Genomic DNA, 11,338 nt, shown 5'->3' with positions numbered 1-11,338 from the left:
CTTAATTTGGCTTGGAGAGGACAGTCAACAAAACTGCAGTCTGCCTGTTTCCCATCATGAACTGCTGTCAGCACAGCAGGTGTGAGCTGTCTGTTGAGTTGTGGACCGTGCGGCGAAGCTCTGAACCAGCCCGGGCACAAACCTGTAACTTGCAGGAGGCGGGCGTGCCAGCAGTGAGGCTAGAGCCTGACGCTAACACGCCCGTTGCTAACACGTCTCTTAAGAAGGCATCGGGAGGGAGATGCTCTTACTGCACACCGCTAACGCACCAATACGGCTGGCTGCCGCTACACAGGGCTGGAGATTAACTTTTTAAAACGGGAACATGCACCAGACCATGACAGACAAATGGTCAAATACACCATATGATAGTAAATCATTATTTTGTTTATCTTCCATCTTCTATTTACCAGCCTCAGATTTGACCAGCATTTGGCTGGTGGCTGGTGCTAATGTCCATACCTGCATGCACAGGCTATCGGCCTACAGGCTAGCAGTGGCACAAGAGGAACTCGGGCTAAATATAGCGTGGATGCTCACTTCTGTAGAGCAGAGGACGGGGGAAGAGGGAAGTTGAGTAGGGGGCCAAACGTGAACCAGAGGCCTTAACTGTTTACACTCTCCGCTCACCGTCCGTCAATCGTTCTCACTTCCTGTTATGATGAGCGCAGGGGTTATAGAGCTATGACATACAACAGGGGACCTATAAGAACCTTTTTAACAACGTCCAGGTGTTTCTTTTTTTTTCTTCAAAAAATTACTTTGCCTATCGTGTTTGAATTCAAGGGATTGGTTCAAGGTTTATTAATTTTATTTACTTTGTTGGAGTGTGCACCTAACCTTTTCACCACTGGCCATAACTGCAATGGTGATTACTCATCTTCATCCTCAAACCCATGTGAGCATATGCCTTACCAAGGTCTAGTACCATGGTCTAGTACTGTCACCGGTCACACCAGGAATGTGAACTGAAAGTTATCCTGATGACATCGTTCTTCTTGTCGTTATCATTACAGTTTCATATCAGCCAGGGCGATTTTGCCATCATCGTTATAGTTACCTTTCTTGGTGTGAACGGCCCTTAACACACACACACACACACATGCACACACGCACACACACACACAATGGAGCTAAACTGAGGCTACAGGTAGAGCTACAGGGTTTGGGCCAGAGATTGCAGCTCCCGCTAAAGCTGCGGAATGCCGGTATAAACAATCATAAAAATCACGGACAGAAGGTTAAGGCATCGAATAGTGTGTCGACGAAGACTGACCACTCAAACTCACACTCTGAGCATTAGTGTTAGTCATACGAAAGTCAACCTGCGCTCTCCACCATTCTTGCTTCCATAAAAGGAGCGCTCGCTGACCTAGGGTCATGGTGGTGGGGAGTTCACCGCGCTTACAGGCAGGAAGTAAAGGACTCACACTGATTTGAGGTCAGCAGGGCTGCATGCAAGACCAGGACTGAATGCTCAATCTGTTTACGCGACCCCGCCGCCCTCCAGCAGCATGACACCAAACATCACTTCCTGTTGTGAGCAGAGATGGGGCCCAGCGTGCAGCAACACACACACACACACACACAGTCTGTATGTGTGTGGGTGTGTGAAAGAGGCAGATATACACATGCACACACCTCATAAAAAAAAACAAGGGCAAATGCACATTGACACACACACGCACACAGACACACACACACACGCATGCGCGCACACACACACACAGAAACGCATAGAAACACATACACATACAGAGAGTCCCATGCACACTGACAGATGCACACATTAGCAAATACATACCTACCAAAATCACACAAAATACACACAAAAAAGGTCATTACTGGAGCAAAACACACACACACACACACACACACACAGATAATTTCAGAGAAAGTAGAGTAGTGGTTTTCTCTCCACTTAGAGCTCCAGTTTCTCATCCTGCTGCATGTTCCAGAGTGAGAAGTAGTTATTATTATTACCAACACATCCGGCTACTAGGAGTGTGTGTGTGTGTGTGTGTGTGTGTGTGTGTGCACATGTTGGGTAAGGCTGACTAAGACCCCCTCATCTCACACACTCACAAAGAGACACGCACACAACGCACACACAGTCTCACACACACATTACGAGGCCCATTTTGGCTCTTTTCCCCATATCTTTTCCTGTCAACATTTTAAGTACACTGTTCTTTAGTCTCTCCTGACATATTCTCTTAAGTCTTCTGGCTCATTAGGCTGTTTCATGGCCTCACACCAACACGCCGTCAGGATTCAAAGCTTTCTGGGAGACAGGAAGGGAAATCTGTCACCGGGAGAGACGCAATTTACTGCCCCGACTCCAGGCAGGTTGGTACTCCACAGCACATGGATAATTCAACACCTATATGCACTTCTCTTGTAGCAGGTGTATCTGTGTGTGTGTGTGTGTGTGTGTGCGCGCTGACACAAACTGATTCACGATGCAAGTCCACAATTATTCAGATGTACCTGACTTGTGGTTGACTACTGAACACAGGTCGGCTAACTCGGAGTGCAGGCATAGGGACTATTCACCAAAATGTTCTCACTGTGGGGGGTAGTGAACTGTTGGTTAGCCTTTGCTAACTGGCTCCACTCAAGCTAACTGGGGCAGCTAATGTTGAACAGCTTGCTGGCTATGCATCTGTGCCAGGGCCCAACGTTAACCTTTAAAAGTGGTTAAAAGTGGTGTTTTGGTTGCCAAAGCCCATCTAATCTGGTTGTCACTTGTAACAATTTGGTAGTCAAGGGCAAACATTAATGTCAAGCCATGCACACTGTCAGCTCATTCTAGATCGACTAGCCTCATTACAGGCTGGTTAAACTAGCTGTACAGTCACCTGAAAAGGCTAACTGAGCTAACAGCTAAAAAAATCCAATAACCGAACCCCAAACCATCAAACAACATGTTAGCTATCTGCAAAAAAGGCTGTAAGAATAAAAGGATGTTAATCATAACCTGTCCCTGCTAAAAGTGCAAATCCTGTTGGGGGTTGGTGTTGGGGGAGGGGTGGCAAAGCAGAAACCTTCTCCACCAAGGACACTTTCAACACACAGGGCCCTAAATCGGGTGTTACGTTCCTAGTCCAACCCTGAGCTTGACCCCTCCATCCTCACGTACTGCACGGTCTGCCCAAGACCGCAGAAGTCAATACACACACGCGCACACACACACACACACACACAGCCCACATACTTGAAAAGAAGCCCAGACACACACATTGGTATCCCCCATCTCTCTCACACACACACACATACAACCAGTCAAAGCTTTCATCACAAAGAACTGATCTGTTATTGTTGTTATTAGGGTAAAAATGTTATTTATCCTGGGTGATCACATTGAGATTAACGTTTTCCAGCAAGCCAGGACCATATTATTGCACCAAGCCTTGGGTGTATATTCATACCACCTCTCTCTTACACACACATACACACACACACACACTTCCATGTCTCCTGATGTATTGAGGCTCACGGGTGGATATGTATCTTTTGGCTCAGGCTCGTAGTGTGTGTATGTGTGTGTGAAAGTGTGTATGACACTGTAAACACACACACACACACACACACACACACTTTGGGCTCTGTAATTAAAGCTCCACCTCTGATGTCTTGATTGCGGTGCTCAGTGTGTTCCTGGCCTCTGCAGAACCAGCCGAGCTATTTCCACTCGCTGGTTCCACACGGAACACGAGACTGGCCGCACGGGCAGACGGGTGGACTTCAAAGCCACCACCGTAGGGGGTGAAGGTGAGGTCAAGAAAGAAATGTCACTCTATTCCTTTTTCTCCTCATCTCTCTCTATCCCTCTCTCCATTCCTTTTTTGTGCCTTCTCCCATATGACCCACTGCGCATTCATCTTTTCTTCTTAAAGACTTCTTTCATCCTCTCGTTCTACCTCACTCCAAATTTCTCTCTCTCTCTCTCTCTACCTCACCCTCTCTCTCTCTACCTCTCCCTCTACCTCACCCTCTCTCTCTCTCTACCTCACCCTCTCTCTCTCTCTACCTCACTCTCTCTCTACCTCACCCTCTCTCTCTCTACCTCTCCCTCTACCTCACCCTCTCTCTCTCTACCTCACCCTCTCTCTCTGTGAATGTGTGTGGCGTTATTGACTCTACTCTGATTGGCCGGAAATGTTAAATAAGCATCTTGGCCCCAGAAAAAGGAAAAAGACGTATTCTTTCTCTTTTCCCCTCTCTCGCTCCTTTTCACACACTCTACCCCTCACTTGCCTTGCCATATGTTAACCCACATAACAAAGACACCAGAGCCAAAACAAACTCCAACTTCCTCTAAGGTTCTGTGGTGTGGTGTGTGTGTGTGTGTGTGTGTGTGTGTGTGTGTGTGTGTGTGTATGTATACACATGTTCTAACAAACTCCTGTGCAAGTTGCAACCATGCCGTTTATTTGGAGCTAGCCTAACCCTATTGCAGGGAGATGATAGGAAGGAAACGGGAAAGGGTAGAGAGGGATGAGGGGGAAAGTGAGAGAGAGAGAGAGAGAGAAGAAAGGCTGGGCCAAAAAAAGCCTGAGAGGAATTCCTGAAGGTCTCCCACATACAGTAAGAGGTAACATGAGAGAAGAAAAGAGAAGAGAAGAGAAGAGAAGAGAAGAGAAGAGAAGAGAGAAGAAAAGGAGAGAAGAGAAAAGGAGAGAAGATAAGAGAGGAGAAGAAAAGAGAGGAGAAGAGAAGAGAGGAGAAGAGAAGAGAGGGTGAGCGAGGCGCCCCGTACAACCAGCCTTCACTACGGAGGTGCTGAGTGGGAGACATATACACACAGCAACTGGTCTTTCAAACACACACACACACACACACACACAGAACATCTGCATGACTTGCATGGCTCACTCTTGGTTACCAAGTGTACACACACACACAGACACACACACATGTCCTGACTGTGCTGTCCCACAGGTTATGGTGGAATGTCCCAACATCTCTGCCAGTTATCAGCATAAATTCACCACTGCTTGCTCTATACTAGCCGTGTATGTGTGTGTACGTGTGTGTGTGTGTGTGTGATGTGGAAACACAGTAGAATGCACATTAGTCCTTCTGACATTCACTACACTGCAATTATGCAGACAGGAGAATGCTGAACACAGCACTGTGTCAGTGGAAACCTCCCAAACACATTTCCATCAGAAAGGAAAATGAAGCGTGAGTATCTGAAGTGTCGGTCTGAATGTGTGTGTGTGTTATGTTTGTGTGGCCTGTCTGCCTGTTTGTATAAGGAGTGTGTGAGTGCTTTTGTTTGTGTGTGTGTGTTTTTGTGTGTGTGTGTGTGTGTGTGAGAGAGAGAGAATGAGAGATGTCCATATTTAACTGGCCAGCCTGGTTGTCTGCTGCTCTGGTTACAGGACAGTTTTTTCTGTTGCTGTTGCCTTGAAATGTTTGACCCTCTCTTCTCCTCTCCCCTCCTCATTGCTTTAGCCAAAGCCCCTGCTGAACTGCGGTGTTTGAGTGCATGTCTGACCAACACTACCCTGTCTCCTCTCAGACAGAGCCCTCTGTGCTGACACACACACACACACACACACACACACACACACAGTCCCAGTGTCTGTCCCAACCGATCTAGTGTGTGCAACCTGTAGACTGCACACTCATTTCCCTGTGACACACATTATTCTCTTGAAACGTTCAAAAACAGTGAAATACAATAAGACAATAAGAGTGACTCACATCATTTTCTTATGTTCAAAAACAGTGGCATACAATGTAAGTTTTTAGAATGGAACACGGAACACAAAGGTAGAAGTTGAGTGACAAGTTGTGGCATCGATACTATACACTGACTGGAGTGTTCTGTGTGTGTTAATGTAACGGATGCCAGCTAGCTTAGCTGTGCTTGTGGAACGTTGGTAAACCTCACTCCCCGACGCCTCAAGAGTGCTGCTGGCATGCGAGCTAGTAGCCTGGGCTTTTAGCTCAACTGTCAGCACGCTCACCTCCCGATCCGAGGTGCTGCTGTTCGCGGGTTCGAGCCCGGGCGTGTGCAGGGCTGAGTCACGCAGGTTCAACACAACGCAGGTTACATTATATATAAGTATATTATAAGTATATATACTCTTTTAATCCCGTGAGGGAAATTTGGTCTCTGCATTTATCCCAATCCGTGAATTAGTGCAACACACTACACACTCAGCACACAGTGAATGCACAGTGAGGTGAAGCACACACTAATCCCGACACAGTGATCTGCCTGCAACAACAGCGGCACTCGGGGAGCAGTGAGGCGTTAGGTGCCTTCCTCAAGGGCACTTCAGCCGTGCCTACTGGTTGGGGTTCGAACCAGCAACCCTCCGGTTAGAAGTCTGAAGCGCTAACCAGTAGGCCACGGCTGCCCACACTCCTTCAGGCAGTTGGACTATACACTAGCCTTGAGGCTTCAGAAGGCAGTTGGACTATACACTAGCCTTGAGGCATCAGAAGGCAGTTGGACTATACACTAGCCTTGAGGCATCAGAAGGCAGTTGGACTATACACTAGCCTTGAGGCATCAGAAGGCAGTTGGACTATACACTAGCCTTGAGGCATCAGAGGCAGTTGGACTATACACTAGAATCAGGCAGTTGGACTATACACTAGCCTTGGAGGCATCAGAAGGCAGTTGGACTATACACTAGCCTTGAGGCATCAGAAGGCAGTTGGACTATACACTAGCCTTGAGGCATCAGAAGGCAGTTGGACTATACACTAGCCTTGAGGCATCAGAAGGCAGTTGGACTATACACTAGCCTTGAGGCATCAGAAGGCAGTTGGACTATACACTAGCCTTGAGGCATCAGAAGGCAGTTGGACTATACACTAGCCTTGAGGCTTCAGAAGGCAGTTGGACTATACACTAGCCTTGGAGGCATCAGAAGGCAGTTGGACTATACACTAGCCTTGAGGCATCAGAAGGCAGTTGGACTATACACTAGCCTACACTAGAAGGCAGTTGGACTATACACTAGCCTTGAGGCATCAGAAGGCAGTTGGACTATACACTAGCCTTGAGGCATCAGAAGGCAGTTGGACTATACACTAGCCTTGAGGCATCAGAAGGCAGTTGGACTATACACTAGCCTTGAGGCATCAGAAGGCAGTTGGACTATACACTAGCCTTGAGGCATCAGAAGGCAGTTGGACTATACACTAGCCTTGAGGCATCAGAAGGCAGTTGGACTATACACTAGCCTTGAGGCATCAGAAGGCAGTTGGACTATACACTAGCCTTGAGGCATCAGAAGGCAGTTGGACTATACACTCAGCCTTGAGGCATCAGAAGGCAGTTGGACTATACAGCATCAGAAGGCAGGCTATCACTAGCCTTGAGGCATCAGAAGGCAGTTGGACTATACACTAGCCTTGAGGCATCAGAAGGCAGTTGGACTATACACTATACATCACAGTTGGACTATACACTAGCCTGAGGCATCAGAAGGCAGTTGGACTATACACTAGCACATCAGAAGGCAGTTGGACTATACACAGGCATCAGCAGTTGGACTGCAGAGCCTTGAGGCATCAGCAGTTGGACTATACACTAGCCTTGAGGCATCAGAGAAGGCAGTTGGACTATACACTAGCCTTGGAGGCATCAGAAGGCAGTTGGACTATACACTAGCCTTGAGGCATCAGAAGGCAGTTGGACTATACACTAGCCTTGGAGGCATCAGAAGGCATCATTCTTCATCCATTTTACAAGTCCAGTCATCCATAACCAGTAGGCCACTAGCCTTGCATGCCCCACCAATACCTGTGTGTGTGTGTGTGTGTGTGTGTGTGTGTGTGTGTGTGTGTGTGTGTGTGATGTGTTTCTGACCCACTCCATTACACATATTCTCCTGTTATCAGTCCTTATCTCACTCCATAACAATACACCTGTATCTCTCTGACTTCTGTTACTGTATGAGAGAGTACAACATGGAGCAAGAGCACAAATGTCTTGTACATTTAAAAAATGAATGATCTACATAACTGCACTCAATGGCCTAGCTTCAGTGACCTCATCTGATTTTGCATAATACTAGCTCATTAAAAGTGAACAGACGCTGCTTCCAGGAGCCTTACTACTGGAACATACGTGTCATGGCCAACAATGACAACCTTAAGAAACACATTAAACAGAAATGTACCGTATATTTACTAACAATTTGTAACAGAACAAACTGGTGTTCTGTATGTGTAGCGTGAAACATTGTGTTCTGCCAGTCTACCTAGGCCTCTCTCATGACAACTAGATTCTGTTTCTTTTGCAGATAAATGTTGCCAGGCTTAAGCCAACATGCTTTAGGTAGTAACCTACCTGTTTTTAACACGTGTGCACACTTATCTGTTTTGTAACATGTCTCAAGGAATTACATATTCTGTTCCTGCAGCCTGCATACATTCTTCTGTACTTTTCCCCGAATGGCACAGCTAAACTTACTGAAACAAGGATAATGTAGTTTTGTACGTGCTAGCAATAATTTAACCAAATAGCTATGATTTTCATTATTGACCCAACAATGAGAGTAGGCCTAGAATAGACACATGGAAGGTGTAGTGTAGCAAGAGTGCACTTTTTGCTCTTCTGGTGAAAATGTAGCCGAAGCGTGCGTAAAATGAATGACATAACAATCAGCAACAAAACTGTCAGTAGATCATAAACACAGTAACCTTAAAAACGTCCATCGCTGCTCAGAAACCAATATTATTGGAACCCAAGGGTACAGCTGCCCCGTGACGTCACGAGTAGTCGTGTGCATCAGATGCACCGCTAGCACTGTTTCCTGACCTTTTCAACTGTTCACCAACTTACACTGACCAAATGTTTTTTTTTTTCTGTTGGAAAAACGACTCTATTAAGTCAAATAGCTTTGTAGAGCGGTTGGCAAGTGGGCAAACCTTTCATATTGTAGGCTACACAACATACCCAGAAGACTACTGTTGACAGCTGTCTAGCTAACAAGGCTGCATGATGACCACTCAATATGCTAACTATACTATTTCTTGCATACGCCTTTCAATGTTGTGATTCGCAAATGAGTTGTGAAGAAACATGCTTAGAAGTCGGATCACTTAAATATTCGATTGGGTTAGCAAGCTAATATTCTCGACAGGACTTTTGGGCGATGTTGCTTTGTAAATTGTGAGAAGGTAACGCTAGAGTCGAGTATTCATGGAAGATCTGTTCTTTCAAGGGTTCCAGGAACTTGAATGGCAGCTGTTAGCTGACTGTCGTCCTTCTTATAACGTAATATTTTCCGATGAATCGAACTCATCCTCAAGGCCAAAACCAGCTGCTGTTGGTGCTGCTAACCCTGGAACTGCACTGGGTTCTTTCTGCGAACGCCCTTCGCGAAAGGAACAACACATCAGACGGCTCACCTTTCCGGTGGGGTCCTCGGCACCGTAAACGGCCCTCTTCATAAATGTACACCATGCAGCATCTTCAAATTTCATGCAGAACGACAAATCTTCAAAACTGTTTTTCCACAGCCATTTTGGGACACACCTTCTAAGTGCGGATGCGGGGAAGACAGATAGAAAACCGTTGTTAATATGCCCTTCGTACAACGTGAATTGCCGTTGAAACCAGCCAGTACTTTCATAGCCAGCATTTAAAAACTGTTTTGACATTGAATTTCAGAAAATATATATGGCAAAGCAATCGTATATTTCTACATACATTGACGGACACCCCTGCACAAAGGTTAAATGGTAAGGCTCCGGCAAAACAGCTTCATTTCCACAAATGTAACCAATCAGCAAACGAGAAAGCGCGTTTTGCCAATGGTGTTGCCGAGGGGGGAGGTAATAGCGCCTTTAAGTGAATTGTTGCAGTTTCAGGTGAGCACAGTCTAGTTATGGTCCAGTTTAGTACAGCTATGTGTGTAAAAAATCAGTCTCAATATAAAATGAAATCAGTGGGTCATAGAAGTCTCTTTCTGAATAGTTTAAGAGCAGGTTTTGTGCGAGCGTGCCTGTGTGTGTGTGTGTGTGTGTGCGTGTGAAGCGATTGAAGTAGGCTTAAGTGCGGGAACTGTGCGGGAAGTTAAATGATGGGTTAAAGCCTCGGTTTTATGGCTAATGTTTAATTTGTGTCTTAGACTGGGTTGGAGTTGGTTGGAGTTCAAAATAGTTGGTTGGAGTTGTTTATCTCCACCCAACCCAACCAAACTTCCCAAAGGAGGAGTAGCCTATCAAGAGCGGATCAGTGTAGCCTATTACCCAGTTATTCCCATTTCCATCACCATCTCACCACCATCACTTGAGATTTTGCTTCTTTGAGTGTCTTGAAAAGCGCCATATAAAATGTATTATTATTATTATTATTATTATTGTTATTATTATTATTATTATGATTTTGTCTCCTAATATGAGGCTGTGCAGAATAAGGCTAAATGCTCTTCAGTCTCTCTCTCTCTCTCTATCTATCTATCTATCTATCTATCTCTCTCTCTCTTTCTCCCTCAACCTTTCTCTCTATCTATCTATCTATCTCTCTCTCAACCTCTCTCCCTCTCTCTCCCTCCTCTCCTCCTCAACCTCTCTCTCTCTCCCTCAACTTCCCAACATCATCTCTCTTCTTTTCCTATATATCCCTCTCTCCTCTCCACCCACTCTCTTCCCTTCCTTCTCTCTCTCTCTCTCTCTCTCTCTCTCTCTCTCTCCTTCTCTCCCTCCCTCCCTTTCTCTCTCATCCTCTGTAACTGCTCTTCAGTCTCTCTCTCTCTCTCCCTCCCTCTCTTTCTCTCTCTCATCCTCTGTAATTGTCTATCCATCTACCTCTTCTCTATCTCTATCCATCTATCTCTGTTTCTTCTCGTTCTTCTCTGTGTGTCCCCTCCCCCTCTTACACTCGTTTCTAGTGTTTACCTTTTCCATGTGCAGTGGAGCGAGTCATGGCAGTTTGAGCGGAGCTCAAGACACATTACAGCACAGAAGACATACAGACACACACACACACTCACACTCACACACACTTATAAACTGACAGATTGGCACACACACAAATAGAGGTTCGAATTAGCAGATGGACTTGCTTCATATACACACTTTTTCCATTCCGTTTCCATTCCTTCATCATGATAAGAATGATGAAGAAGAACAAGCAGTAGGAGATGATGATGATGATGATGATGACGATGGCTATGACCATGAACATGATGATGGATGGATGTGTATGAGATAGTTACATGTAGTGAGATGTGCATGGAATATGTAAGGGACTCAAAATTGCAGCTTTTATTAAAGTGTGAATGACAGTCTGAAGGTGATTCACTTGTTTAGTCTTGTGGTCCTCATCAATAATACAATCATGCACTCACTGTCTCAC

At 45.8% G+C, this 11,338-nt stretch overlaps 1 protein-coding gene across 1 annotated transcript in view; it reads right to left on the bottom strand.

Moving 5' to 3' along the window:
* znf438 (zinc finger protein 438) overlaps window positions 1-9,516 on the bottom strand; it is a 39,254-nt gene extending 29,738 nt beyond the window's left edge. Inside the window, exon 1 of the mRNA XM_048266990.1 lies at window positions 9,388-9,516. The gene's annotated coding sequence lies outside the window, so the exon portion shown is untranslated. The remainder of the gene's footprint in view (window positions 1-9,387) is intronic.
* Between the last annotated feature and the right edge of the window lie 1,822 nt (window positions 9,517-11,338).

Source organism: Alosa alosa, chromosome 16 (genome assembly GCF_017589495.1).
Source record: "Alosa alosa isolate M-15738 ecotype Scorff River chromosome 16, AALO_Geno_1.1, whole genome shotgun sequence".
Classification (NCBI taxonomy): domain Eukaryota; kingdom Metazoa; phylum Chordata; class Actinopteri; order Clupeiformes; family Clupeidae; genus Alosa; species Alosa alosa.
This window is presented reverse-complemented; position numbering and strand designations above follow the sequence as displayed.